We start from the raw sequence: 27,504 nt of genomic DNA, 5'->3' as shown, positions 1-27,504 counted from the left end.
ATACATCACAACCGCTCTATATCCGCAGACGTTTATAAACGACGGAATGTGCTTCTGCAATTCGACTTTTAATTGGCGCACACCATTCAAAACAGGGAATTTGTGTGCAGCAGACCACCGTTCGGCAATATTACTCAAAACTTTCCCGTATGGAGCAATAACAGCATTTATCTGGTCACTTGTAATTTCAAAGGGAAGTTCAAAGACTCGCACGGTCCGAATACCTAGACCAGCATGGGCAACGGTAACCTCCCCAACATTTCCGTCAGCATGTTTAAATTTCAGAATGCCACCACAAGATCGAACTATCCTTTCACACAATTCTGGACTGGCAAGTTTTACGAAAACCACACTGTTCATAATCGAGAAATGTATGCCGATAATATCATCAAGTCCTATTTTAACATCATCCTCTAACCACTGTTCAACATCAAATGACCTCGGTCGGACAAAGTTGCGATCAAACGTGAATTTCAAAGTATTTTTCGTTGCGGTTGCGACATCTCTTAATTCTTTTTCATGTCTACACAAATACTATAGACAGCGACGCGTTGCAGCAAGAGCAGAGACTTACCACGCGGAGCTAACGCAGCACAGCACACAGCACGGCACGTCCGACCTCCAGCGCAGCCGCTGGCTGACTGGTCGGCCATCCTGACACTTGATTAGATCCTCCTCGTTTGTTCTATTAGAGTACTTGCAGTTGATGTAGTTGTCGCATCCACGTTGCCACAGTACACAGGCATGAGTTCTGCAACCAGAAGACGTTCGCCAGACGCAGCCGCACAAATATAGCACAGAATGTACCACCAAAAGAGTTTCTCAAATCCATATAATCACAGCAATCAATACATTTTGTTCGAAACTAAGTCGTCTGTTACAGACATCAGAGATTAGACAGAATGCAGAGGTCTATGTGTCGAGTAATATCTCAAGTTTTGATCACGTTGCAATCTCCATAAAGTAATACTTTGAGTATTTGAATGTATTTCGAGTTCTCTGTATTTCATCAGCGACTATTATTGTACAGATGATGTACTGGTCAGCCTGCACTGTTTCCTCACACTGTCATCTCTAGACAAGAGTCGTTTTCATACGACAAGTGTCCCTTTTGACGTGTTTGTGGCTGTGGCGCGGAAGTAACCTCACGAGGGGAACGCCGCATTTACGACTAACACTCTCTGTTTGTAGCTCACACTACCGAAGAAACAGTTTGGTGCCGTAGGTGCGCTTGTGTTTAATGCAAATTTTTGATTTCACTTAGAAGAACACGGCCAGTATCGTGCTGTTGCACATTACAAAGGATCTCAATGATATGCATGGTGCTCCAGAGAAGCGACAAAATCTGTGTCAGGAGTGGGATTCGAACCCACGCCCTCATTCGAGGACCAGAAGGCTCTAGCTGCTACTGCAGCCAAGGTTGTTCGTTGAGTCTGGCGCCTTAGACCGCTCGGCCATCCTGACACTTGATTAGATCCTCCTCGTTTGTTCTATTAGAGTACTTGCAGTTGATGTAGTTGTCGCATCCACGTTGCCACAGTACACAGGCATGAGTTCTGCAACCAGAAGACGTTCGCCAGACGCAGCCGCACAAATATAGCGCAGAATGTACCACCAAAAGAGTTTCTCAAATCCATATAATCACAGCAATCAATACATTTTGTTCGAAACTAAGTCGTCTGTTACAGACATCAGAGATTAGACAGAATGCAGAGGTCTATGTGTCGAGTAATATCTCAAGTTTTGATCACGTTGCAATCTCCATAAAGTAATACTTTGAGTATTTGAATTTATTTCGAGTTCTCTGTATTTCATCAGCGACTATTATTGTACAGATGATGTACTGGTCAGCCTGCACTGTTTCCTCACACTGTCATCTCTAGACAAGAGTCGTTTTCATACGACAAGTGTCCCTTTTGACGTGTTTGTGGCTGTGGCGCGGAAGTAACCTCACGAGGGGAACGCCGCATTTACGACTAACACTCTCTGTTTGTAGCTCACACTACCGAAGAAACAGTTTGGTGCCGTAGGTGCGCTTGTGTTTAATGCAAATTTTTGATTTCACTTAGAAGAACACGGCCAGTATCGTGCTGTTGCACATTACAAAGGATCTCAATGATATGCATGGTGCTCCAGAGAAGCGACAAAATCTGTGTCAGGAGTGGGATTCGAACACACGCCCTCATTCGAGGACCAGAAGGCTCTAGCTGCTACTGCAGCCAAGGTTGTTCCTTGAGTCTGGCGCCTTAGACCGCTCGGCCATCCTGACACTTGATTAGACCCTCCTCGTTTGTTCTATTAGAGTACTTGCAGTTGATGTAGTTGTCGCATCCACGTTGCCACAGTACACAGGTATGAGTTCTGCAACCAGAAGACGTTCGCCAGACGCAGCCGCACAAATATAGCACAGAATGTACCACCAAAAGAGTTTCTCAAATCCATATAATCACAGCAATCAATACATTTTGTTCGAAACTAAGTCGTCTGTTACAGACATCAGAGATTAGACAGAATGCAGAGGTCTATGTGTCGAGTAATATCTCAAGTTTTGATCACGTTGCAATCTCCATAAAGTAATACTTTGAGTATTTGAATGTATTTCGAGTTCTCTGTATTTCATCAGCGACTATTATTGTACAGATGATGTACTGGTCAGCCTGCACTGTTTCCTCACACTGTCATCTCTAGACAAGAGTCGTTTTCATACGACAAGTGTCCCTTTTGACGTGTTTGTGGCTGTGGCGCGGAAGTAACCTCACGAGGGGAACGCCGCATTTACGACTAACACTCTCTGTTTGTAGCTCACACTACCGAAGAAACAGTTTGGTGCCGTAGGTGCGCTTGTGTTTAATGCAAATTTTTGATTTCACTTAGAAGAACACGGCCAGTATCGTGCTGTTGCACATTACAAAGGATCTCAATGATATGCATGGTGCTCCAGAGAAGCGACAAAATCTGTGTCAGGAATGGGATTCGAACCCACGCCCTCATTCGAGGACCAGACGGCTCTAGCTGCTACTGCAGCCAAGGTTGTTCGTTGAGTCTGGCGCCTTAGACCGCTCGGCCATCCTGACACTTGATTAGATCCTCCTCGTTTGTTCTATTAGAGTACTTGCAGTTGATGTAGTTGTCGCATCCACGTTGCCACAGTACACAGGCATGAGTTCTGCAACCAGAAGACGTTCGCCAGACGCAGCCGCACAAATATAGCGCAGAATGTACCACCAAAAGAGTTTCTCAAATCCATATAATCACAGCAATCAATACATTTTGTTCGAAACTAAGTCGTCTGTTACAGACATCAGAGATTAGACAGAATGCAGAGGTCTATGTGTCGAGTAATATCTCAAGTTTTGATCACGTTGCAATCTCCATAAAGTAATACTTTGAGTATTTGAATTTATTTCGAGTTCTCTGTATTTCATCAGCGACTATTATTGTACAGATGATGTACTGGTCAGCCTGCACTGTTTCCTCACACTGTCATCTCTAGACAAGAGTCGTTTTCATACGACAAGTGTCCCTTTTGACGTGTTTGTGGCTGTGGCGCGGAAGTAACCTCACGAGGGGAACGCCGCATTTACGACTAACACTCTCTGTTTGTAGCTCACACTACCGAAGAAACGGTTTGGTGCCGTAGGTGCGCTTGTGTTTAATGCAAATTTTTGATTTCACTTAGAAGAACACGGCCAGTATCGTGCTGTTGCACATTACAAAGGATCTCAATGATATGCATGGTGCTCCAGAGAAGCGACAAAATCTGTGTCAGGAGTGGGATTTGAACCCACGCCCTCATTCGAGGACCAGAAGGCTCTTACTGCTACTGCAGCCAAGGTTGTTCCTTGAGTCTGGCGCCTTAGACCGCTCGGCCATCCTGACACTTGATTAGATCCTCCTCGTTTGTTCTATTAGAGTACTTGCAGTTGATGTAGTTGTCGCATCCACGTTGCCACAGTACACAGGCATGAGTTCTGCAACCAGAAGACGTTCGCCAGACGCAGCCGCACAAATATAGCGCAGAATGTACCACCAAAAGAGTTTCTCAAATCCATATAATCACAGCAATCAATACATTTTGTTCGAAACTAAGTCGTCTGTTACAGACATCAGAGATTAGACAGAATGCAGAGGTCTATGTGTCGAGTAATATCTCAAGTTTTGATCACGTTGCAATCTCCATAAAGTAATACTTTGAGTATTTGAATTTATTTCGAGTTCTCTGTATTTCATCAGCGACTATTATTGTACAGATGATGTACTGGTCAGCCTGCACTGTTTCCTCACACTGTCATCTCTAGACAAGAGTCGTTTTCATACGACAAGTGTCCCTTTTGACGTGTTTGTGGCTGTGGCGCGGAAGTAACCTCACGAGGGGAACGCCGCATTTACGACTAACACTCTCTGTTTGTAGCTCACACTACCGAAGAAACAGTTTGGTGCCGTAGGTGCGCTTGTGTTTAATGCAAATTTTTGATTTCACTTAGAAGAACACGGCCAGTATCGTGCTGTTGCACATTACAAAGGATCTCAATGATATGCATGGTGCTCCAGAGAAGCGACAAAATCTGTGTCAGGAGTGGGATTCGAACCCACGCCCTCATTCCAGGACCTGAAGGCTCTAGCTGCTACTGCAGCTGAGGTGGTTCCTTGAGTCTGGTGCTTTAGACCGCTCGGCCATCCTGACACTTGATTAGATCCTTCTCGTTTGTTCTATTAGAGTACTTGCAGTTGATGTAGTCGCATCCACGTTGCCACAGTACACAGGCATGAGTTCTGCAACCAGAAGACGTTCGCCAGACGCAGCCGCACAAATATAGCGCAGAATGTACCACCAAAAGAGTTTCTCAAATCCATATAATCACAGCAATCAATACATTTTGTTCGAAACTAAGTCGTCTGTTACAGACATCAGAGATTAGACAGAATGCAGAGGTCTATGTATCGAGTAATATCTCAAGTTTTGATCACGTTGCAATCTACATAAAGTAATACTTTGAGTATTTGAATTTATTTCGAGTTCTCTGTATTTCATCAGCGACTATTATTGTACAGATGATGTACTGGTCAGCCTGCACTGTTTCCTCACACTGTCATCTCTAGACAAGAGTCGTTTTCATACGACAAGTGTCCCTTTTGACGTGTTTGTGGCTGTGGCGCGGAAGTAACCTCACGAGGGGAACGCCGCATTTACGACTAACACTCTCTGTTTGTAGCTCACACTACCGAAGAAACAGTTTGGTGCCGTAGGTGCGCTTGTGTTTAATGCAAATTTTTGATTTCACTTAGAAGAACACGGCCAGTATCGTGCTGTTGCACATTACAAAGGATCTCAATGATATGCATGGTGCTCCAGAGAAGCGACAAAATCTGTGTCAGGAGTGGGATTCGAACCCACGCCCTCATTCCAGGACCTGAAGGCTCTAGCTGCTACTGCAGCTGAGGTGGTTCCTTGAGTCTGGTGCTTTAGACCGCTCGGCCATCCTGACACTTGATTAGATCCTTCTCGTTTGTTCTATTAGAGTACTTGCAGTTGATGTAGTCGCATCCACGTTGCCACAGTACACAGGCATGAGTTCTGCAACCAGAAGACGTTCGCCAGACGCAGCCGCACAAATATAGCGCAGAATGTACCACCAAAAGAGTTTCTCAAATCCATATAATCACAGCAATCAATACATTTTGTTCGAAACTAAGTCGTCTGTTACAGACATCAGAGATTAGACAGAATGCAGAGGTCTATGTGTCGAGTAATATCTCAAGTTTTGATCATGTTGCAATCTCCATAAAGTAATACTTTGAGTATTTGAATTTATTTCGAGTTCTCTGTATTTCATCAGCGACTATTATTGTACAGATGATGTACTGGTCAGCCTGCACTGTTTCCTCACACTGTCATCTCTAGACAAGAGTCGTTTTCATACGACAAGTGTCCCTTTTGACGTGTTTGTGGCTGTGGCGCGGAAGTAACCTCACGAGGGGAACGCCGCATTTACGACTAACACTCTCTGTTTGTAGCTCACACTACCGAAGAAACAGTTTAGTGCCGTAGGTGCGCTTGTGTTTAATGCAAATTTTTGATTTCATTTAGAAGAACACGGCGAGTATCGTGCTGTTGCTCATTACAAAGGATCTCAATGATATGCATGGTGCTCCAGAGAAGCGACAAAATCTGTGTCAGGAGTGGGATTCGAACCCACGCCCTCATTCGAGGACCAGAAGGCTCTAGCTGCTACTGCAGCCAAGGTTGTTCCTTGAGTCTGGCGCCTTAGACCGCTCGGCCATCCTGACACTTGATTAGATCCTCCTCGTTTGTTCTATTAGAGTACTTGCAGTTGATGTAGTTGTCGCATCCACGTTGCCACAGTACACAGGCATGAGTTCTGCAACCAGAAGACGTTCGCCAGACGCAGCCGCACAAATATAGCGCAGAATGTACCACCAAAAGAGTTTCTCAAATCCATATAATCACAGCAATCAATACATTTTGTTCGAAACTAAGTCGTCTGTTACAGACATCAGAGATTAGACAGAATGCAGAGGTCTATGTGTCGAGTAATATCTCAAGTTTTGATCACGTTGCAATCTCCATAAAGTAATACTTTGAGTATTTGAATGTATTTCGAGTTCTCTGTATTTCATCAGCGACTATTATTGTACAGATGATGTACTGGTCAGCCTGCACTGTTTCCTCACACTGTCATCTCTAGACAAGAGTCGTTTTCATACGACAAGTGTCCCTTTTGACGTGTTTGTGGCTGTGGCGCGGAAGTAACCTCACGAGGGGAACGCCGCATTTACGACTAACACTCTCTGTTTGTAGCTCACACTACCGAAGAAACAGTTTGGTGCCGTAGGTGCGCTTGTGTTTAATGCAAAATTTTGATTTCACTTAGAAGAACACGGCCAGTATCGTGCTGTTGCACATTACAAAGGATCTCAATGATCTGCATGGTGCTCCAGAGAAGCGACAAAATCTGTGTCAGGAGTGGGATTCGAACCCACGCCCTCATTCGAGGACCAGAAGGCTCAAGCTGCTACTGCAGCCAAGGTTGTTCCTTGAGTCTGGCGCCTTAGACCGCTCGGCCATCCTGACACTTGATTAGATCCTCCTCGTTTGTTCTATTAGAGTACTTGCAGTTGATGTAGTTGTCGCATCCACGTTGCCACAGTACACAGGCATGAGTTCTGCAACCAGAAGACGTTCGCCAGACGCAGCCGCACAAATATAGCGCAGAATGTACCACCAAAAGAGTTTCTCAAATCCATATAATCACAGCAATCAATACATTTTGTTCGAAACTAAGTCGTCTGTTACAGACATCAGAGATTAGACAGAATGCAGAGGTCTATGTGTCGAGTAATATCTCAAGTTTTGATCACGTTGCAATCTCCATAAAGTAATACTTTGAGTATTTGAATTTATTTCGAGTTCTCTGTATTTCATCAGCGACTATTATTGTACAGATGATGTACTGGTCAGCCTGCACTGTTTCCTCACACTGTCATCTCTAGACAAGAGTCGTTTTCATACGACAAGTGTCCCTTTTGACGTGTTTGTGGCTGTGGCGCGGAAGTAACCTCACGAGGGGAACGCCGCATTTACGACTAACACTCTCTGTTTGTAGCTCACACTACCGAAGAAACAGTTTGGTGCCGTAGGTGCGCTTGTGTTTAATGCAAATTTATGATTTCACTTAGAAGAACACGGCCAGTATCGTGCTGTTGCACATTACAAAGGATCTCAATGATATGCATGGTGCTCCAGAGAAGCGACAAAATCTGTGTCAGGAGTGGGATTCGGACCCACGCCCTGATTCGAGGACCAGAAGGCTCTAGCTGCTACTGCAACCAAGGTTGCTCCTTGCGTGTGGCGCCTTAGACCGCTCGGCCATCCTGACACTTGATTAGATCCTCCTCGTTTGTTCTATTAGAGTACTTGCAGTTGATGTAGTTGTCGCATCCACGTTGCCACAGTACACAGGGTTGAGTTCTGCAACCAGAAGACGTTCGCCAGACGCAGCCGCACAAATATAGCACAGAATGTACCACCAAAAGAGTTTCTCAAATCCATATAATCACAGCAATCAATACATTTTGTTCGAAACTAAGTCGTCTGTTACAGACATCAGAGATTAGACAGAATGCAGAGGTCTATGTGTCGAGTAATATCTCAAGTTTTGATCACGTTGCAATCTCCATAAAGTAATACTTTGAGTATTTGAATTTATTTCGAGTTCTCTGTATTTCATCAGCGACTATTATTGTACAGATGATGTACTGGTCAGCCTGCACTGTTTCCTCACACTGTCATCTCTAGACAAGAGTCGTTTTCATACGACAAGTGTCCCTTTTGACGTGTTTGTGGCTGTGGCGCGGAAGTAACCTCACGAGGGGAACGCCGCATTTACGACTAACACTCTCTGTTTGTAGCTCACACTACCGAAGAAACAGTTTGGTGCCGTAGGTGCGCTTGTGTTTAATGCAAATTTTTGATTTCACTTAGAAGAACACGGCCAGTACCGTGCTGTTGCACATTACAAAGGATCTCATTGATATGCATGGTGCTCCAGAGAAGCGACAAAATCTGTGTCAGGAGTGGGATTCGAACCCACGCCCTCATTCGAGGACCAGAAGGCTCTAGCTGCTACTGCAGCCAAGGTTGTTCCTTGAGTCTGGCGCCTTAGACCGCTCGGCCATCCTGACACTTAATTAGATCCTCCTCGTTTGTTCTATTAGAGTACTTGCAGTTGATGTAGTTGTCGCATCCACGTTGCCACAGTACACAGGCATGAGTTCTGCAACCAGAAGACGTTCGCCAGACGCAGCCGCACAAATATAGCACAGAATGTACCACCAAAAGAGTTTCTCAAATCCATATAATCACAGCAATCAATACATTTTGTTCGAAACTAAGTCGTCTGTTACAGACATCAGAGATTAGACAGAATGCAGAGGTCTATGTGTCGAGTAATATCTCAAGTTTTGATCATGTTGCAATCTCCATAAAGTAATACTTTGAGTATTTGAATTTATTTCGAGTTCTCTGTATTTCATCAGCGACTATTATTGTACAGATGATGTACTGGTCAGCCTGCACTGTTTCCTCACACTGTCATCTCTAGACAAGAGTCGTTTTCATACGACAAGTGTCCCTTTTGACGTGTTTGTGGCTGTGGCGCGGAAGTAACCTCACGAGGGGAACGCCGCATTTACGACTAACACTCTCTGTTTGTAGCTCACACTACCGAAGAAACAGTTTGGTGCCGTAGGTGCGCTTGTGTTTAATGCAAATTTTTGATTTCACTTAGAAGAACACGGCCAGTACCGTGCTGTTGCACATTACAAAGGATCTCAATGAAATGCATGGTGCTCCAGTGAAGCGACAAAATCTGTGTCAGGAGTGGGATTCGAACCCACGCCCTCATTCGAGGACCAGAAGGCTCTAGCTGCTACTGCAGTCAAGGTTGTTCCTTGAGTCTGGCGCCTTAGACCGCTCGGCCATCCTGACACTTGATTAGATTCACCTCTTTTGTTCTATTAGAGTACTTGCAGTTGATGTAGTTGTCGCATCCACGTTGCCACAGTACACAGGCATGAGTTCTGCAACCAGAAGACGTTCGCCAGACGCAGCCGCACAAATATAGCGCAGAATGTACCACCAAAAGAGTTTCTCAAATCCATATAATCACAGCAATCAATACATTTTGTTCGAAACTAAGTCGTCTGTTACAGACATCAGAGATTAGACAGAATGCAGAGGTCTATGTGTCGAGTAATATCTCAAGTTTTGATCACGTTGCAATCTCCATAAAGTAATACTTTGAGTATTTGAATTTATTTCGAGTTCTCTGTATTTCATCAGCGACTATTATTGTACAGATGATGTACTGGTCAGCCTGCACTGTTTCCTCACACTGTCATCTCTAGACAAGAGTCGTTTTCATACGACAAGTGTCCCTTTTGACGTGTTTGTGGCTGTGGCGCGGAAGTAACCTCACGAGGGGAACGCCGCATTTACGACTAACACTCTCTGTTTGTAGCTCACACTACCGAAGAAACAGTTTGGTGCCGTAGGTGCGCTTGTGTTTAATGCAAATTTTTGATTTCACTTAGAAGAACACGGCCAGTATCGTGCTGTTGCACATTACAAAGGATCTCAATGATGTGCATGGTGCTCCAGAGTAGCGACAAAATATTTGTCAGGAGTGGGATTCGAACCCACGCCCTCATTCGAGAACCAGAAGTCTCTAGCTGCTACTGCAGCCAAAGTTGTTCCTTGAGTCTGGCGCCTTAGACCGCTTTTTTTTTCTTTTTTTTTTTATTTTTTTTTTCAATCCCGTCTCTTTTTTTTTTGTTTTTTTTTCTTTTTTTTTTTTTTTTATATAAGCAGCATGAGGCAGGCGGAGGCAAAGCGGGCAGGGGTCAAAATCTCGAGGCCTGGCCGCGATGTCTCCACCCAGTCCTGTTGCTGAGGCGTGTCTTTATCATAGTTTTCAATAAGAAATTTTACATCTTGTGTATACGTAGATATATGCTGTTTTGCCTTCGAAATCCTGAACCAAAAGATGCTTCATTTGAAACAAAAAATTTATGTCATGCCGAGGCAATAGAGATTGAAGGTTATAGCTGTAGTGCTTTTTTTTTTTTTTTTTTTTTTTTTTTTTTTTTTTTTTTTTTTTTTTTTTTTTTTTCCTCATCCACTGCTTCTCGGCAACCTAGCATACTTCTTTGTAATATATAATAAAGTTGTAGGAAGTAGTGGACCCTGAACCTGTATATTATTTTTTTAAATTTCTGTTTAGTTTTTTTATTGTTATTATTATTATTTTTGTTTGTTTGTTATTTTTTTATTGTAAAAGAAAAATCTTCATGGAATGTGAAGAAGGAATTTTATGTTAAGGCACTAATTCCATAGCCTCCTTTCCTTCTTGAGATTAATAATAATAATAAAAAAGTATGTTCCCTTCCATGGAAACAAATGAGACTTCCTTCTCAGTCATAAAATGAATGTATAAGAAAACAATTTATCTTTAACCCTGCGATACTGGCTTTCGGCTTCGGCTTCTTCTGTGCAATAAACAAAATAGCCTTCTTTGCCAGCAGAGGATAAGTGATTGTAATATGAAACTGTAAAATTGTACTTCTCCCCAATTGTTTTTGTTTAAGCGTCGTTTCGCTTAAATAAACGATTTTTGTTTATCTCGTTGGCTTGTCAACCAATGCCCAGTCGCTCGAATACAATTTTAAGCATATTGCCGTAGTTTTTCTTGTGGTCTTTATATTTCAGGGCGTTATAGAAAGCACACTTCAAGTACATGTAAAAATCAGTGGAATTGTCATTTCCCAGGTGATTAATTACGTAATTCACATAGTGTCCCATTAACCAATGGACCGAGTTGTTTTTTGCTGCTGGAAAATAGCAAGTCTGAGGCCTGAGGAATGTAACAGGGGGAAAATTTTCCACCGAAGATCTCGTAAGAAAAGCCAGTTGTTCCCTAATCCAATTACAGAGTTGTAGATTGCCACCGCACGTGAATCTGTGCACTAACGTGTCGATCAATTTACATTTGAGACATAGGTTCGTGTCGCTAACGCCGATTGCATGTAACCTTTCATTGGTGCTTACGGTCTCATTCACTGTTTTATACCACGCTGACTTGACGTCCGATGGTAGACCACGCATATTAATATTTTTCCATATGGCGTCCCAATCAGTGTGTGGGTATTTACTTTCCAATTTGTTTCTCCCCTCCATTTTCTTTCGATGGCACAGAATATCGCGGGCCGTGATCCGTCGTGAGTTGATGATGACACCGCCGAGATAGCTGAATTCCACAAAATATACACGAACGTACTGGAGCCGGTTATTTATTTTTTGCACATTCACCGGCGCCTGTAAACTGGCAGGCCTGACAACTTCAAATAATTTAGTTGTAATGCTATCAGCGTGGTCGCTAAGGATAGTGGCGGTCCTTTTTATAAAAAGCGCAGACGCCTTATTTCTGATGTCAACTAACCCCAAACCTCCATTCCTGGGATCTAAGGTCGCAGTTTTTGCGTCGACTCTGAATATATCCCCTCTCCAAAGATAGCTGGCAATGGTAGACATTATCTTTTTTCCAATCATTTTCGGTAGTGGGAAGATCTGTGCTATAAAGTAACTCCTGGAGAGAATGCAGTGGTTAATGAAAATCACCCTCTGAACTTGGTTCATGTTACGGTGGAGGTTTTCTCTTGTTGTTCCAAGAAGTTGTCCCGACGTATTTCTCCAATTGATAGCTGCCATTTTTAACGGACAAGGTGTCAGTGTTATTCCTAGTGCTTTGCATTGGGTGACCATTGTGGCCCAGGCTAAGGTGGTATGTTGAAAACCCCGCAGGTTTAGGAGTTTGCTTTTGTTTGCGTTGACACCTGCTCCGGAGACTCTACAGTACTTTTTAATTAGCGTTTCCAATTTCAAAATGTCGTCGGGATTTCGCAGGACGACTCCGACATCATCGGCATAGGCGTTTATGACTGTTCGGTGACCAGATAATGTGATGCCAGTTAGAGTGGCATGAACACTGCGGAGGAAAGGTTCTAATGAAAGCACGAATAGGAACATGGAGAGGGGGCTTCCTTGAGGAACGCCGCGCCTGATCTGAATCTGCTTTGTCCTCTGGCAGTTAACTGATATACAAGCGCTGATGCCTGTTGCAACATTTCTGATCACACTTACGACTCGCTCATTAAAACCTATTTTGTTCAGTGTGGCACTAAGGAATCTATGATCCACACGATCAAATGCTTTCTGGAAGTCAATAAACATGATAGCACATTTTATGGTGGTCACAGCAGTGATTGCAATTATATCTCTATATTCAGCTATGCTTTTGAAAATGCTCTTGGTAGGCACACAGGACTGGTATGGACTTACTATCTTTTTGGCCAACTGTGAGAGTCTGTTGTTTAAAATTCTGCCGATGATTTTATAATCGGAGTTTAACAGGGAGATAGGACGAAAGTTGTTGAGGTTTCTTTTTGCAGCATTTTTTGGGATTAGTACTATTGTGCTCTCTTTAAAAACAGCAGGTAAATGCTTTCCCTGAAGCACCTCGTTCGTCATTCGGGTAAACATGTCACCAATCAGTGGCCAGTATCGTTTATAAAATTCAACAGGCAAACCATCCGGTCCCGGCGATTTCCTCAGAGGAGATTTGCAGATGATTCTGTGGATATCTTCGTTAGTACACTCAACGAGAAGGTCTTCGTTTTCCTCGTCCGAGACCTGTGGAGCTATGGAACGAAGGAACTCATCGAAGGACTCTTCACATACCGGGTTGGCAGTGTATAGGTCTTCGTAATATTTGTGCACTGCATTGACGATGTCTCTCTGAGTCGTGAGTGTCTCGCCAGTTTCAGACAGAAGTCCATCAATGAAGGTGCGTCTCCTGTTTCTTTCGTGCTTCAGTAGATGGTACAAGGAAGCATGTTCATCCTCCACGACTGTCTTAGCCTTGGATTTTAATTTCAGACCCTCCATCTGCTGTCTTTTAAGACTGAGCAATTTGGCCTTAGTTTGCTTGATATCTGCCAGACGGACGTTGGAAGTGTTTGCCTGCTCATATAAATTTCGCAGCATGGTATAATAAAATTCTATGGAATTTTTCAAGTCTTTCGATCGTTGTACACTATACTGGATGAGAACTTTTCTCAGTTTAGGCTTTGCCCTGTTGCACCACCAGTCTAGTACTGAGACGTGTCTATCTGCAGAGCGGAGGCACAATGCCCACGCTTCTGTCAAACTTTCTTCTAATCCGTCGTCCTGCATCAGTGACGTATTAAGGTGCCATGAACTTCTAAAACGGCGAGTGGGTTGCGCAGTAAGGTTGATGGAAGCTAGCACGGAGCTATGATCAGAAAAGTAAACTGGAATCGTCTCTGCTTTAATGAAGGAGCTAACTAGACTTTGCGATATGTAGAGTCTGTCGATCCTGCTACGTGAGTGAGGACCTAGGAATGTAAATGCCACAAAATGTGGGATACATTATTTCCCAAGCATCTTTAAGCTGTAAAACAGTGACGAAACGCTTCAGTTCATTGCAGTTATTAAAATTCGGAACCTGGTCTTTCCTATTTATCACACAATTAAAATCACCGCCTATTATAAGATCTTTTGGGTTTTTCCGTAATAAATAAATGATTTCTTCTTTATAGAACTGTGCTCTTTCCATTCTATTGGATGTGCCAGAAGGGGCATACAGATTGATAAGGGTAGAACCAAAGACTTTTATACCTATCGCTCTGCCGGAGTCCAACCTCTCGATATCCGAGACAGGAATCCCCTCCCTGACTAAAATTGCTGTACCGACGTTGGTGTCAAGTGAGACATTTAAAATCGCCAAATATCCAGGCACTGTAAGATTAGCCAGCACTACTTCCTGTAGGAAAGCAATGTCCGTCCCTGACTCATATAAATAATCCTTGAGCGCTGTAACTTTAGTCACGGATGTAATCCTGTTAATATTGATAGTCGTAATTGTATATGCCTGGGACATTGAGTTTGCATAAAAAGTAAATAAGTGATTAAAAAGATAACAAAATATTAATAAAAAAAAAAGAGATGTGCAGCTTCTAGAAGGGAGAAACGACTCTGCTTAAACAAACATCTAAAAGAATAGTCAGTATTTGAAGCTCGGTAAACACTTCATCTGGTTCCTCTGAAATATGACTAAGACAGTAGTACAATTAGAAATGAAACTGGTTCAACAAAATCCTTTTTTTTTTTCATCTTACAGCCTCATTTTGGTGCAGGATTCCGAACATCTCGGGTTTTAGTTTTACCGAGGGGCTTTGCATCACTAATGTCACTTGAAGGTACCTCCTTAGGTCTTTCCGTGATGATTTCATACAAGACGTTCTTGGCCGTCGCTTCCTCTTGTGCTGGTTGTTGTTTGCTTTGGTTACGGGAAGCTTTGAGATTAGGTTGCGGTTTGAGTCGGCGTCTTCGGACATCTTGGTTCAACGCGCCGTCATTCGGATTGTCTATCTTTACCACCGTTGTGACCGAAGCTGCCTCAACAGCGTCCTTTTTACGAGTGCCATTTCCTTGTTCTTCCGTCACGAGCTCCAGAGCACTGACTGAGTCGGCGGTTTGTGGGTCTGTAAGTTCTTGAGTTGGGTTCCGCTCCGTCACCTCTTGTGCTTCGGAGTGCGCCTCTTCCGTCTCCGCGACAATCGTTACTGCGTCCCCTCCGTGGACCGTTTGTACCTGTTCAGCCGCCGACAGCGGCCGGGTTGCCTCAGCGGCTGTCGTCACGTCAATACATGTACTGTTTGTTTCCTCGAGCACATCCGCATTACACTGCTTCTGCTTGCGGGTGGAAGGCGAATTACGGGCGGACTCGCCGTCCGAGCCGTCATCGGTCGTTTCCAACGGTCGCTTCTTATTCTGGAGATCGCAATCGGGAACAGAAGGGTGTGATGTAATGACGCTCAGGGGAGGGAATTCCGTAGTAGTTATGGCGGGCACTGCAGAAGTACATGCACCACTGTCGTTAACCGAAAGAAGGGAAGTGCTGTTTGGTAAGACATCGCTGAGGGTCAGTTTTTGACGCTGTGTTAGATTGTTCCGAAGAACAAAAACACGGCGCGGACAATCTTGTCGGAAATGACCTGTCTCATTGCAAATATTGCACGTGCGTTCCTGACCAGAATACACAACATGTGCTTTATGGCCTGCAACGGATATATGGGACGGAATGTTGGCTTTCACCTCCATTTCAACGGATCTAATGCCATTAAAACACTGTATCTTGTATAGCTTCGACCATCTTTCGTTATAGATAGATTTAACTTCGCCATATTTAGATAGAGCGTCCTTGATCAACTGATTATCAATTTCAATTGGAACATTCAAAATCCTGACATTGGTGTACATGATATCAGCTTTTCGTACAGAGACATTACTTTTTGAACCGTCTCGATGAACAAATTCGACGGAATTACCCCATTTTGCAAGCAACTTATCGACTGTCACTGAGTTCAGAAATTTAACAAAAACACAGTATTTTTCAGCATCTAATTGCGTGGTATGAACAGAGTCAGAATTTATACCGATTACCTCAGTTGCCAATCGTGGATTTCCAGCGCAGTGGGTTGGACCGGCCGTGTTTCTTTCTCGAACGAGAAGACTAAAGTATTCTTCCTGACGGTGTCAGACATGGTCGTCGGTTCCGACGAAATTCCGGCAACAACCGAAATTGCGGCGAAGCACGAGACGTGGAACGGACGAAAGCACTATAAAAACACTTATCAGAGACACCACTCAAAAAATAACAGCGAAAATGTACAGCTAACTTCACGTAAACACCAAACACCGGCGATAGCGCTAACGTACGCGGAGTAAACAACAAGCACGTCCGACCGCGGCGACGGCTAAAGCCAGAATGTCGGCCATCCTGACACTTGATAAGATCCTCCTCGTTTGTTCTATTAGAGTACTTGCAGTTGATGTAGTTTTCGCATCCACGTTGCCACAGTACACAGGCATAAGTTCTGCAACCGGAAGACGTTCGCCAGACGCCGCGGCACAAATATAGCGCAGAATGTACCACCAAAAGAGTTTCTCAAATCCATATAATCACAGCAATCAATACATTTTGTTCGAAACTAAGTCGTCTGTTACAGACATCAGAGATTAGACAGAATGCAGAGGTCTATGTGTCGAGTAATATCTCAAGTTTTGATCACGTTGCAATCTCCATAAAGTAATACTTTGAGTATTTGAATTTATTTCGAGTTCTCTGTATTTCATCAGCGACTATTATTGTACAGATGATGTACTGGTCAGCCTGCACTGTTTCCTCACACTGTCATCTCTAGACAAGAGTCGTTTTCATACGACAAGTGTCCCTTTTGACGTGTTTGTGGCTGTGGCGCGGAAGTAACCTCACGAGGGGAACGCCGCATTTACGACTAACACTCTCTGTTTGTAGCTCACACTACCGAAGAAACAGTTTGGTGCCGTAGGTGCGCTTGTGTTTAATGCAAATTTTTGATTTCACTTAGAAGAACACGGCCAGTATCGTGCTGTTGCACATTACAAAGGATCTCAATGATATGCATGGTGCTCCGGAGAAGCGACAAAATCTGTGTCAGGAGTGGGATTCGAACCCACGCCCTCATTCGAGGATCAGAAGGCTCTAGCTGCTACTGCAGCCAAGGTTGTTCCTTGAGTCTGGCGCCTTAGACCGCTCGGCCATCCTGACACTTGATTGGATCCTCCTCGTTTGTTCTATTAGAGTACTTGCAGTTGATGTAGTCGCATCCACGTTGCCACAGTACACAGGCATGAGTTCTGCAACCGGAAGACGTTCGCCAGACGCAGCCGCACAAATATAGCGCAGAATGTACCACCAAAAGAGTTTCTCAAATCCATATAATCACAGCAATCAATACATTTTGTTCGAAACTAAGTCGTCTGTTACAGACATCAGAGATTAGACAGAATGCAGAGGTCTATGTGTCGAGTAATATCTCAAGTTTTGATCACGTTGCAATCTCCATAAAGTAATACTTTGAGTATTTGAATTTATTTCGAGTTCTCTGTATTTCATCAGCGACTATTATTGTACAGATGATGTACTGGTCAGCCTGCACTGTTTCCTCACACTGTCATCTCTAGACAAGAGTCGTTTTCATACGACAAGTGTCCCTTTTGACGTGTTTGTGGCTGTGGCGTGGAAGTAACCTCACGAGGGGAACGCCGCATTTACGACTAACACTCTCTGTTTGTAGCTCACACTACCGAAGAAACAGTAGGTGCGCTTGTGTTTAATGCAAATTTTTGATTTCACTTAGAAGCAGCCAGTATCGTGCTGTTGCACATTACAAAGGATCTCAATGATATGCATGGTGCTCCAGAGAAGCGACAAAATCTGTGTCAGGAGTGGGATTCGAACCCACGCCCTCATTCGAGGACCAGAAGGCTATAGCTGCTACTGCAGCCAAAGTTGCTCCTTGAGTCCGGCGCCTTAGACCGCTCGGCCATCCTGACACTTGATTAGATCCTCCTCGTTTGTTCTATTAGAGTACTTGCAGTTGATGTAGTAGTCGCATCCACGTTGCCACAGTACACAGGCATGAGTTCTGCAACCGGAAGACGTTCGCCAGACGCAGCCGCACAAATATAGCGCAGAATGTACCACCAAAAGAGTTTCTCATATCCATATAATCACAGCAATCAATACATTTTGTTCGAAACTAAGTCGTCTGTTACAGACATCAGAGATTAGACAGAATGCAGAGGTCTATGTGTCGAGTAATATCTCAAGTTTTGATCACGTTGCAATCTCCATAAAGTAATACTTTGAGTATTTGAATTTATTTCGAGTTCTCTGTATTTCATCAGCGACTCTTATTGTACAGATGATGTACTGGTCAGCCTGCACTGTTTCCTCACACTGTCATCTCTAGACAAGAGTCGTTTTCATACGACAAGTGTCCCTTTTGACGTGTTTGTGGCTGTGGCGCGGAAGTAACCTCACGAGGGGAACGCCGCATTTACGACTAACACTCTCTGTTTGTAGCTCACACTACCGAAGAAACGGTTTGGTGCCGTAGGTGCGATTGTGTTTAATGCTAATTTTTGATTTCACTTAGAAGAACACGGCCAGTATCGTGCTGTTGCACATTACAAAGGATCTCAATGATATGCATGGTGCTCCGGAGAAGCGACAAAATCTGTGTCAGGAGTGGGATTCGAACCCACGCCCTCATTCGAGGACCAGAAGGCTCTAGCTGCTACTGCAGCCAAGGTTGTTCCTTGAGTCTGGCGCCTTAGACCGCTCGGCCATCCTGACACTTGATTGGATCCTCCTCGTTTGTTCTATTAGAGTACTTGCAGTTGATGTAGTCGCATCCACGTTGCCACAGTACACAGGCATGAGTTCTGCAACCGGAAGACGTTCGCCAGACGCAGCCGCACAAATATAGCGCAGAATGTACCACCAAAAGAGTTTCTCAAATCCATATAATCACAGCAATCAATACATTTTGTTCGAAACTAAGTCGTCTGTTACAGACATCAGAGATTAGACAGAATGCAGAGGTCTATGTGTCGAGTAATATCTCAAGTTTTGATCACGTTGCAATCTCCATAAAGTAATACTTTGAGTATTTGAATTTATTTCGAGTTCTCTGTATTTCATCAGCGACTCTTATTGTACAGATGATTTACTGGTCAGCCTGCACTGTTTCCTCACACTGTCATCTCTAGACAAGAGTCGTTTTCATACGACAAGTGTCCCTTTTGACGTGTTTGTGGCTGTGGCGCGGAAGTAACCTCACGAGGGGAACGCTGCATTTACGACTAACACTCTCTGTTTGTAGCTCACACTACCGAAGAAACAGTTTGGTGCCGTAGGTGCGCTTGTGTTTAATGCAAATTTTTGATTTCACTTAGAAGAACACGGCCAGTATCGTGCTGTTGCACATTACAAAGGATCTCAATGATATGCATGGTGCTCCAGAGAAGCGACAAAATCTGTGTCAGGAGTGGGATTCGAACCCACACCCTCATTCGAGGACCAGAAGGCTCTAGCTGCTACTGCAGCCAAGGTTGTTCCTTGAGTCTGGCGCCTTAGACCGCTCGGCCATCCTGACACTTGATTAGATCCTCCTCGTTTGTTCTATTAGAGTACTTGCAGTTGATGTAGTTGTCGCATCCACGTTGCCACAGTACACAGGCATGAGTTCTGCAACCAGAAGACGTTCGCCAGACGCAGCCGCACAAATATAGCGCAGAATGTACCACCAAAAGAGTTTCTCAAATCCATATAATCACAGCAATCAATACATTTTGTTCGAAACTAAGTCGTCTGTTACAGACATCAGAGATTAGACAGAATGCAGAGGTCTATGTGTCGAGTAATATCTCAAGTTTTGATCACGTTGCAATCTCCATAAAGTAATACTTTGGGTATTTGAATGTATTTCGAGTTCTCTGTATTTCATCAGCGACTATTATTGTACAGATGATGTACTGGTCAGCCTGCACTGTTTCCTCACACTGTCATCTCTAGACAAGAGTCGTTTTCATACGACAAGTGTCCCTTTTGACGTGTTTGTGGCTGTGGCGCGGAAGTAACCTCACGAGGGGAACGCCGCATTTACGACTAACACTCTCTGTTTGTAGCTCACACTACCGAAGAAACAGTTTGGTGCCGTAGGTGCGCTTGTGTTTAATGCAAATTTTTGATTTCACTTAGAAGAACACGGCCAGTATCGTGCTGTTGCACATTACAAAGGATCTCAATGATATGCATGGTGCTCCAGAGAAGCGACAAAATCTGTGTCAGGAGTGGGATTCAAACCCACGCCCTCATTCGAAGACCAGAAGGCTCTAGCTGCTACTGCAGCCAAGGTTGTTCCTTGAGTCTGGCGCCTTAGACCGCTCGGCCATCCTCACACTTGATTACCTCTTCCTCGTTTGTTCTATTAGAGTACTAGCAGTTGATGTAGTTGTCGCATCCACGTTGCCACAGTACACAGGCATGAGTTCTGCAACCAGAAGACGTTCGCCAGACGCAGCCGCACAAATATAGCGCAGAATGTACCACCAAAAGAATTTCTCAAATCCATATAATCACAGCAATCAATACATTTTGTTCGAAACTAAGTCGTCTGTTACAGACATCAGAGATTAGACAGAATGCAGAGGTCTATGTGTCGAGTAATATCTCAAGTTTTGATCACGTTGCAATCTCCATAAAGTAATACTTTGAGTATTTGAATTTATTTCGAGTTCTCTGTATTTCATCAGCGACTATTATTGTACAGATGATGTACTGGTCAGCCTGCACTGTTTCCTCACACTGTCATCTCTAGACAAGAGTCGTTTTCATACGACAAGTGTCCCTTTTGACGTGTTTGTGGCTGTGGCGCGGAAGTAACCTCACGAGGGGAACGCCGCATTTACGACTAACACTCTCTGTTTGTAGCTCACACTACCGAAGAAACAGTTTGGTGCCGTAGGTGCGCTTGTGTTTAATGCAAATTTTTGATTTCACTTAGAAGAACACGGCCAGTATCGTGCTGTTGCACATTACAAAGGATCTCAATGATATGCATGGTGCTCCAGAGAAGCGACAAAATCTGTGTCAGGAGTGGGATTCGAACCCACGCCCTCATTCGAGGACCAGAAGGCTCCAGCTGATACTGCAGCCAAGGTTGCTCCTGAGTCTGGCGCCTTAGACCGCTCGGCCGTCCTGACACTTGATTAGATCCTCCTCGTTTGTTCTATTAGAGTACTTGCAGTTGATGTAGTTGTCGCATCCACGTTGCCACAGTACACAGGCATGAGTTCTGCAACCAGAAGACGTTCGCCAGACGCAGCCGCACAAATATAGCGCAGAATGTACCACCAAAAGAGTTTCTCAAATCCATATAATCACAGCAATCAATACATTTTGTTCGAAACTAAGTCGTCTGTTACAGACATCAGAGATTAGACAGAATGCAGAGGTCCATGTGTCGAGTAATATCTCAAGTTTTGATCACGTTGCAATCTCCATAAAGTAATACTTTGAGTATTTGAATTTATTTCGAGTTCTCTGTATTTCATCAGCGACTATTATTGTACAGATGATGAACTGGTCAGCCTGCACTGTTTCCTCACACTGTCATCTCTAGACAAGAGTCGTTTTCAAACGACAAGTGTCCCTTTTGACGTGTTTGTGGCTGTGGCGCGGAAGTAACCTCACGAGGGGAACGCCGCATTTACGACTAACACTCTCTGTTTGTAGCTCACATTACCGAAGAAACAGTTTGGTGCCGTAGGTGCGCTTGTGTTTAATGCAAATTTTTGATTTCACTTAGAAGAACACGGCCAGTATCGTGCTGTTGCACATTACAAAGGATCTCAATGATATGCATGGTGCTCCAGAGAAGCGACAAAATCTGTGTCAGGAGTGGGATTCGAACCCACGCCCTCATTCGAGGACCAGAAGGCTCTAGCTGCTACTGCAGCCAAGGTTGCTCCTGAGTCTGGCGCCTTAGACCGCTCGGCCGTCCTGACACTTGATTAGATCCTCCTCGTTTGTTCTATTAGAGTACTTGCAGTTGATGTAGTTGTCGCATCCACGTTGCCACAGTACACAGGCATGAGTTCTGCAACCAGAAGACGTTCGCCAGACGCAGCCGCACAAATATAGCGCAGAATGTACCACCAAAAGAGTTTCTCAAATCCATATAATCACAGCAATCAATACATTTTGTTCGAAACTAAGTCGTCTGTTACAGACATCAGAGATTAGACAGAATGCAGAGGTCTATGTGTCGAGTAATATCTCAAGTTTTGATCACGTTGCAATCTCCATAAAGTAATACTTTGAGTATTTGAATTTATTTCGAGTTCTCTGTATTTCATCAGCGACTATTATTGTACAGATGATGAACTGGTCAGCCTGCACTGTTTCCTCACACTGTCATCTCTAGACAAGAGTCGTTTTCATACGACAAGTGTCCCTTTTGACGTGTTTGTGGCTGTGGCGCGGAAGTAACCTCACGAGGGGAACGCCGCATTTACGACTAACACTCTCTGTTTGTAGCTCACACTACCGAAGAAACAGTTTGGTGCCGTAGGTGCGCTTGTGTTTAATGCAAATTTTTGATTTCACTTAGAAGAACACGGCCAGTATCGTGCTGTTGCACATTACAAAGGATCTCAATGATATGCATGGTGCTCCAGAGAAGCGACAAAATCTGTGTCAGGAGTGGGATTCGAACCCACACCCTCATTCGAGGACCAGAAGGCTCTAGCTGCTACTGCAGCCAAGGTTGTTCCTTGAGTCTGGCGCCTTAGACCGCTCGGCCATCCTCACACTTGATTAGATCCTCCTCGTTTGTTCTATTAGAGTACTTGCAGTTGATGTAGTTGTCGCATCCACGTTGCCACAGTACACAGGCATGAGTTCTGCAACCAGAAGACGTTCGCCAGACGCAGCCGCACAAATATAGCGCAGAATGTACCACCAAAAGAGTTTCTCAAATCCATATAATCACAGCAATCAATACATTTTGTTCGAAACTAAGTCGTCTGTTACAGACATCAGAGATTAGACAGAATGCAGAGGTCTATGTGTCGAGTAATATCTCAAGTTTTGATCACGTTGCAATCTCCATAAAGTAATACTTTGAGTATTTGAATTTATTTCGAGTTCTCTGTATTTCATCAGCGACTATTATTGTACAGATGATGTACTGGTCAGCCTGCACTGTTTCCTCACACTGTCATCTCTAGACAAGAGTCGTTTTCATACGACAAGTGTCCCTTTTGACGTGTTTGTGGCTGTGGCGCGGAAGTAACCTCACGAGGGGAACGCCGCATTTACGACTAACACTCTCTGTTTGTAGCTCACACTACCGAAGAAACAGTTTGGTGCCGTAGGTGCGCTTGTGTTTAATGCAAATTTTTGATTTCACTTAGAAGAACACGGCCAGTATCGTGCTGTTGCACATTACAAAGGATCTCAATGATATGCATGGTGCTCCAGAGAAGCGACAAAATCTGTGTCAGGAGTGGGATTCGAACCCACGCCCTCATTCGAGGACCAGAAGGCTCCAGCTGATACTGCAGCCAAGGTTGCTCCTGAGTCTGGCGCCTTAGACCGCTCGGCCGTCCTGACACTTGATTAGATCCTCCTCGTTTGTTCTATTAGAGTACTTGCAGTTGATGTAGTTGTCGCATCCACGTTGCCACAGTACACAGGCATGAGTTCTGCAACCAGAAGACGTTCGCCAGACGCAGCCGCACAAATATAGCGCAGAATGTACCACCAAAAGAGTTTCTCAAATCCATATAATCACAGCAATCAATACATTTTGTTCGAAACTAAGTCGTCTGTTACAGACATCAGAGATTAGACAGAATGCAGAGGTCCATGTGTCGAGTAATATCTCAAGTTTTGATCACGTTGCAATCTCCATAAAGTAATACTTTGAGTATTTGAATTTATTTCGAGTTCTCTGTATTTCATCAGCGACTATTATTGTACAGATGATGAACTGGTCAGCCTGCACTGTTTCCTCACACTGTCATCTCTAGACAAGAGTCGTTTTCAAACGACAAGTGTCCCTTTTGACGTGTTTGTGGCTGTGGCGCGGAAGTAACCTCACGAGGGGAACGCCGCATTTACGACTAACACTCTCTGTTTGTAGCTCACACTACCGAAGAAACAGTTTGGTGCCGTAGGTGCGCTTGTGTTTAATGCAAATTTTTGATTTCACTTAGAAGAACACGGCCAGTATCGTGCTGTTGCACATTACAAAGGATCTCAATGATATGCATGGTGCTCCAGAGAAGCGACAAAATCTGTGTCAGGAGTGGGATTCGAACCCACGCCCTCATTCGAGGACCAGAAGGCTCTAGCTGCTACTGCAGCCAAGGTTGCTCCTGAGTCTGGCGCCTTAGACCGCTCGGCCGTCCTGACACTTGATTAGATCCTCCTCGTTTGTTCTATTAGAGTACTTGCAGTTGATGTAGTTGTCGCATCCACGTTGCCACAGTACACAGGCATGAGTTCTGCAACCAGAAGACGTTCGCCAGACGCAGCCGCACAAATATAGCGCAGAATGTACCACCAAAAGAGTTTCTCAAATCCATATAATCACAGCAATCAATACATTTTGTTCGAAACTAAGTCGTCTGTTACAGACATCAGAGATTAGACAGAATGCAGAGGTCTATGTGTCGAGTAATATCTCAAGTTTTGATCACGTTGCAATCTCCATAAAGTAATACTTTGAGTATTTGAATTTATTTCGAGTTCTCTGTATTTCATCAGCGACTATTATTGTACAGATGATGAACTGGTCAGCCTGCACTGTTTCCTCACACTGTCATCTCTAGACAAGAGTCGTTTTCATACGACAAGTGTCCCTTTTGACGTGTTTGTGGCTGTGGCGCGGAAGTAACCTCACGAGGGGAACGCCGCATTTACGACTAACACTCTCTGTTTGTAGCTCACACTACCGAAGAAACAGTTTGGTGCCGTAGGTGCGCTTGTGTTTAATGCAAATTTTTGATTTCACTTAGAAGAACACGGCCAGTATCGTGCTGTTGCACATTACAAAGGATCTCAATGATATGCATGGTGCTCCAGAGAAGCGACAAAATCTGTGTCAGGAGTGGGATTCGAACCCACACCCTCATTCGAGGACCAGAAGGCTCTAGCTGCTACTGCAGCCAAGGTTGTTCCTTGAGTCTGGCGCCTTAGACCGCTCGGCCATCCTCACACTTGATTAGATCCTCCTCGTTTGTTCTATTAGAGTACTTGCAGTTGATGTAGTTGTCGCATCCACGTTGCCACAGTACACAGGCATGAGTTCTGCAACCAGAAGACGTTCGCCAGACGCAGCCGCACAAATATAGCGCAGAATGTACCACCAAAAGAGTTTCTCAAATCCATATAATCACAGCAATCAATACATTTTGTTCGAAACTAAGTCGTCTGTTACAGACATCAGAGATTAGACAGAATGCAGAGGTCTATGTGTCGAGTAATATCTCAAGTTTTGATCACGTTGCAATCTCCATAAAGTAATACTTTGAGTATTTGAATTTATTTCGAGTTCTCTGTATTTCATCAGCGACTATTATTGTACAGATGATGTACTGGTCAGCCTGCACTGTTTCCTCACACTGTCATCTCTAGACAAGAGTCGTTTTCATACGACAAGTGTCCCTTTTGACGTGTTTGTGGCTGTGGCGCGGAAGTAACCTCACGAGGGGAACGCCGCATTTACGACTAATACTCTCTGTTTGTAGCTCACACTACCGAAGAAACAGTTTGGTGCCGTAGGTGCGCTTGTGTTTAATGCAAATTTTTGATTTCACTTAGAAGAACACGGCCAGTATCGTGCTGTTGCACATTACAAAGGATCTCAATGATATGCATGGTGCTCCAGAGAAGCGACAAAATCTGTGTCAGGAGTGGGATTCGAACCCACGCCCTCATTCGAGGACCAGAAGGCTCTTGCTGCTACTGCAGCCAAGGTTGTTCCTTGAGTCTGGCGCCTTAGACCGCTCGGCCATCCTGACACTTGATTAGATCCTCCTCGTTTGTTCTATTAGAGTACTTGCAGTTGATGTAGTTGTCGCATCCACGTTGCTACAGTACACAGGCATGAGTTCTGCAACCAGAAGACGTTCGCCAGACGCAGCCGCACAAATATAGCGCAGAATGTACCACCAAAAGAGTTTCTCAAATCCATATAATCACAGCAATCAATACATTTTGTTCGAAACTAAGTCGTCTGTTACAGACATCAGAGATTAGACAGAATGCAGAGGTCTATGTGTCGAGTAATATCTCAAGTTTTGATCACGTTGCAATCTCCATAAAGTAATACTTTGAGTATTTGAATTTATTTCGAGTTCTCTGTATTTCATCAGCGACTATTATTGTACAGATGATGTACTGGTCAGCCTGCACTGTTTCCTCACACTGTCATCTCTAGACAAGAGTCGTTTTCATACGACAAGTGTCCCTTTTGACGTGTTTGTGGCTGTGGCGCGGAAGTAACCTCACGAGGGGAACGCCGCATTTACGACTAACACTCTCTGTTTGTAGCTCACACTACCGAAGAAACAGTTTGGTGCCGTAGGTGCGCTTGTGTTTAATGCAAATTTTTGATTTCACTTAGAAGAACACGGCCAGTATCGTGCTGTTGCACATTACAAAGGATCTCAATGATATGCATGGTGCTCCAGAGAAGCGACAAAATCTGTGTCAGGAGTGGGATTCGAACCCACGCCCTCATTCGAGGACCAGAAGGCTCTAGCTGCTACTGCAGCCAAGGTTGTTCCTTGAGTCTGGCGCCTTAGACCGCTCGGCCATACTGACACTTGGTTAGATCCTCCTCGTTTGTTCTATTAGAGTACTTGCAGTTGATGTAGTTGTCGCATCCACGTTGCCACAGTACACAGGCATGAGTTCTGCAACCAGAAGACGTTCGCCAGACGCAGCCGCACAAATATAGCGCAGAATGTACCACCAAAAGAGTTTCTCAAATCCATATAATCACAGCAATCAATACATTTTGTTCGAAACTAAGTCGTCTGTTACAGACATCAGAGATTAGACAGAATGCAGAGGTCTATGTGTCGAGTAATATCTCAAGTTTTGATCACGTTGCAATCTCCATAAAGTAATACTTTGAGTATTTGAATTTATTTCGAGTTCTCTGTATTTCATCAGCGACTATTATTGTACAGATGATGTACTGGTCAGCCTGCACTGTTTCCTCACACTGTCATCTCTAGACAAGAGTCGTTTTCATACGACAAGTGTCCCTTTTGACGTGTTTGTGGCTGTGGCGCGGAAGTAACCTCACGAGGGGAACGCCGCATTTACGACTAACACTCTCTGTTTGTAGCTCACACTACCGAAGAAACAGTTTGGTGCCGTAGGTGCGCTTGTGTTTAATGCAAATTTTTGATTTCACTTAGAAGAACACGGCCAG

General features: G+C 44.2%; 21 non-coding genes across 21 annotated transcripts; all 21 read right to left on the bottom strand.

Annotated features, from left to right (window-relative positions):
- Positions 1 to 1,348: 1,348 nt before the first annotated feature.
- Trnal-caa (transfer RNA leucine (anticodon CAA)) lies at positions 1,349 to 1,464 on the bottom strand. Its single transcript has 2 exons — positions 1,427 to 1,464; positions 1,349 to 1,394 (listed from the first exon to the last, which is right to left on the bottom strand). It is a non-coding gene; the product is annotated as a tRNA-Leu (tRNA).
- A 689-nt stretch (positions 1,465 to 2,153) lies between these two features.
- Trnal-caa (transfer RNA leucine (anticodon CAA)) lies at positions 2,154 to 2,269 on the bottom strand. Its single transcript has 2 exons — positions 2,232 to 2,269; positions 2,154 to 2,199 (listed from the first exon to the last, which is right to left on the bottom strand). It is a non-coding gene; the product is annotated as a tRNA-Leu (tRNA).
- A 689-nt stretch (positions 2,270 to 2,958) lies between these two features.
- On the bottom strand, positions 2,959 to 3,074 carry Trnal-caa (transfer RNA leucine (anticodon CAA)). Its single transcript has 2 exons — positions 3,037 to 3,074; positions 2,959 to 3,004 (listed from the first exon to the last, which is right to left on the bottom strand). It is a non-coding gene; the product is annotated as a tRNA-Leu (tRNA).
- A 689-nt stretch (positions 3,075 to 3,763) lies between these two features.
- Trnal-caa (transfer RNA leucine (anticodon CAA)) lies at positions 3,764 to 3,879 on the bottom strand. The gene is made up of 2 exons: positions 3,842 to 3,879; positions 3,764 to 3,809 (listed from the first exon to the last, which is right to left on the bottom strand). It is a non-coding gene; the product is annotated as a tRNA-Leu (tRNA).
- Positions 3,880 to 6,172: 2,293 nt separating this feature from the next.
- Trnal-caa (transfer RNA leucine (anticodon CAA)) lies at positions 6,173 to 6,288 on the bottom strand. The gene is made up of 2 exons: positions 6,251 to 6,288; positions 6,173 to 6,218 (listed from the first exon to the last, which is right to left on the bottom strand). It is a non-coding gene; the product is annotated as a tRNA-Leu (tRNA).
- Positions 6,289 to 6,977: 689 nt separating this feature from the next.
- Positions 6,978 to 7,093, bottom strand: Trnal-caa (transfer RNA leucine (anticodon CAA)). Its single transcript has 2 exons — positions 7,056 to 7,093; positions 6,978 to 7,023 (listed from the first exon to the last, which is right to left on the bottom strand). It is a non-coding gene; the product is annotated as a tRNA-Leu (tRNA).
- Positions 7,094 to 8,587: 1,494 nt separating this feature from the next.
- Trnal-caa (transfer RNA leucine (anticodon CAA)) lies at positions 8,588 to 8,703 on the bottom strand. Its single transcript has 2 exons — positions 8,666 to 8,703; positions 8,588 to 8,633 (listed from the first exon to the last, which is right to left on the bottom strand). It is a non-coding gene; the product is annotated as a tRNA-Leu (tRNA).
- A 689-nt stretch (positions 8,704 to 9,392) lies between these two features.
- Trnal-caa (transfer RNA leucine (anticodon CAA)) lies at positions 9,393 to 9,508 on the bottom strand. The gene is made up of 2 exons: positions 9,471 to 9,508; positions 9,393 to 9,438 (listed from the first exon to the last, which is right to left on the bottom strand). It is a non-coding gene; the product is annotated as a tRNA-Leu (tRNA).
- A 7,625-nt stretch (positions 9,509 to 17,133) lies between these two features.
- On the bottom strand, positions 17,134 to 17,249 carry Trnal-caa (transfer RNA leucine (anticodon CAA)). Its single transcript has 2 exons — positions 17,212 to 17,249; positions 17,134 to 17,179 (listed from the first exon to the last, which is right to left on the bottom strand). It is a non-coding gene; the product is annotated as a tRNA-Leu (tRNA).
- A 672-nt stretch (positions 17,250 to 17,921) lies between these two features.
- On the bottom strand, positions 17,922 to 18,037 carry Trnal-caa (transfer RNA leucine (anticodon CAA)). The gene is made up of 2 exons: positions 18,000 to 18,037; positions 17,922 to 17,967 (listed from the first exon to the last, which is right to left on the bottom strand). It is a non-coding gene; the product is annotated as a tRNA-Leu (tRNA).
- A 689-nt stretch (positions 18,038 to 18,726) lies between these two features.
- Trnal-caa (transfer RNA leucine (anticodon CAA)) lies at positions 18,727 to 18,842 on the bottom strand. Its single transcript has 2 exons — positions 18,805 to 18,842; positions 18,727 to 18,772 (listed from the first exon to the last, which is right to left on the bottom strand). It is a non-coding gene; the product is annotated as a tRNA-Leu (tRNA).
- Positions 18,843 to 19,528: 686 nt separating this feature from the next.
- Positions 19,529 to 19,644, bottom strand: Trnal-caa (transfer RNA leucine (anticodon CAA)). Its single transcript has 2 exons — positions 19,607 to 19,644; positions 19,529 to 19,574 (listed from the first exon to the last, which is right to left on the bottom strand). It is a non-coding gene; the product is annotated as a tRNA-Leu (tRNA).
- Positions 19,645 to 20,333: 689 nt separating this feature from the next.
- Positions 20,334 to 20,449, bottom strand: Trnal-caa (transfer RNA leucine (anticodon CAA)). Its single transcript has 2 exons — positions 20,412 to 20,449; positions 20,334 to 20,379 (listed from the first exon to the last, which is right to left on the bottom strand). It is a non-coding gene; the product is annotated as a tRNA-Leu (tRNA).
- Positions 20,450 to 21,138: 689 nt separating this feature from the next.
- Trnal-cag (transfer RNA leucine (anticodon CAG)) lies at positions 21,139 to 21,253 on the bottom strand. Its single transcript has 2 exons — positions 21,216 to 21,253; positions 21,139 to 21,184 (listed from the first exon to the last, which is right to left on the bottom strand). It is a non-coding gene; the product is annotated as a tRNA-Leu (tRNA).
- Positions 21,254 to 21,942: 689 nt separating this feature from the next.
- Trnal-cag (transfer RNA leucine (anticodon CAG)) lies at positions 21,943 to 22,057 on the bottom strand. Its single transcript has 2 exons — positions 22,020 to 22,057; positions 21,943 to 21,988 (listed from the first exon to the last, which is right to left on the bottom strand). It is a non-coding gene; the product is annotated as a tRNA-Leu (tRNA).
- Positions 22,058 to 22,746: 689 nt separating this feature from the next.
- On the bottom strand, positions 22,747 to 22,862 carry Trnal-caa (transfer RNA leucine (anticodon CAA)). Its single transcript has 2 exons — positions 22,825 to 22,862; positions 22,747 to 22,792 (listed from the first exon to the last, which is right to left on the bottom strand). It is a non-coding gene; the product is annotated as a tRNA-Leu (tRNA).
- A 689-nt stretch (positions 22,863 to 23,551) lies between these two features.
- Trnal-cag (transfer RNA leucine (anticodon CAG)) lies at positions 23,552 to 23,666 on the bottom strand. The gene is made up of 2 exons: positions 23,629 to 23,666; positions 23,552 to 23,597 (listed from the first exon to the last, which is right to left on the bottom strand). It is a non-coding gene; the product is annotated as a tRNA-Leu (tRNA).
- Positions 23,667 to 24,355: 689 nt separating this feature from the next.
- Positions 24,356 to 24,470, bottom strand: Trnal-cag (transfer RNA leucine (anticodon CAG)). Its single transcript has 2 exons — positions 24,433 to 24,470; positions 24,356 to 24,401 (listed from the first exon to the last, which is right to left on the bottom strand). It is a non-coding gene; the product is annotated as a tRNA-Leu (tRNA).
- A 689-nt stretch (positions 24,471 to 25,159) lies between these two features.
- Trnal-caa (transfer RNA leucine (anticodon CAA)) lies at positions 25,160 to 25,275 on the bottom strand. The gene is made up of 2 exons: positions 25,238 to 25,275; positions 25,160 to 25,205 (listed from the first exon to the last, which is right to left on the bottom strand). It is a non-coding gene; the product is annotated as a tRNA-Leu (tRNA).
- Positions 25,276 to 25,964: 689 nt separating this feature from the next.
- On the bottom strand, positions 25,965 to 26,080 carry Trnal-caa (transfer RNA leucine (anticodon CAA)). The gene is made up of 2 exons: positions 26,043 to 26,080; positions 25,965 to 26,010 (listed from the first exon to the last, which is right to left on the bottom strand). It is a non-coding gene; the product is annotated as a tRNA-Leu (tRNA).
- Positions 26,081 to 26,769: 689 nt separating this feature from the next.
- Positions 26,770 to 26,885, bottom strand: Trnal-caa (transfer RNA leucine (anticodon CAA)). The gene is made up of 2 exons: positions 26,848 to 26,885; positions 26,770 to 26,815 (listed from the first exon to the last, which is right to left on the bottom strand). It is a non-coding gene; the product is annotated as a tRNA-Leu (tRNA).
- Positions 26,886 to 27,504: the final 619 nt, after the last annotated feature.

The sequence above is a fragment of the Schistocerca gregaria genome, chromosome 2, assembly GCF_023897955.1.
Source record: "Schistocerca gregaria isolate iqSchGreg1 chromosome 2, iqSchGreg1.2, whole genome shotgun sequence".
Lineage (NCBI taxonomy): Eukaryota > Metazoa > Arthropoda > Insecta > Orthoptera > Acrididae > Schistocerca > Schistocerca gregaria.
The sequence above is the reverse complement of the archived record's forward strand: the minus strand, read 5'-3'. Positions and strand labels throughout refer to the sequence as shown.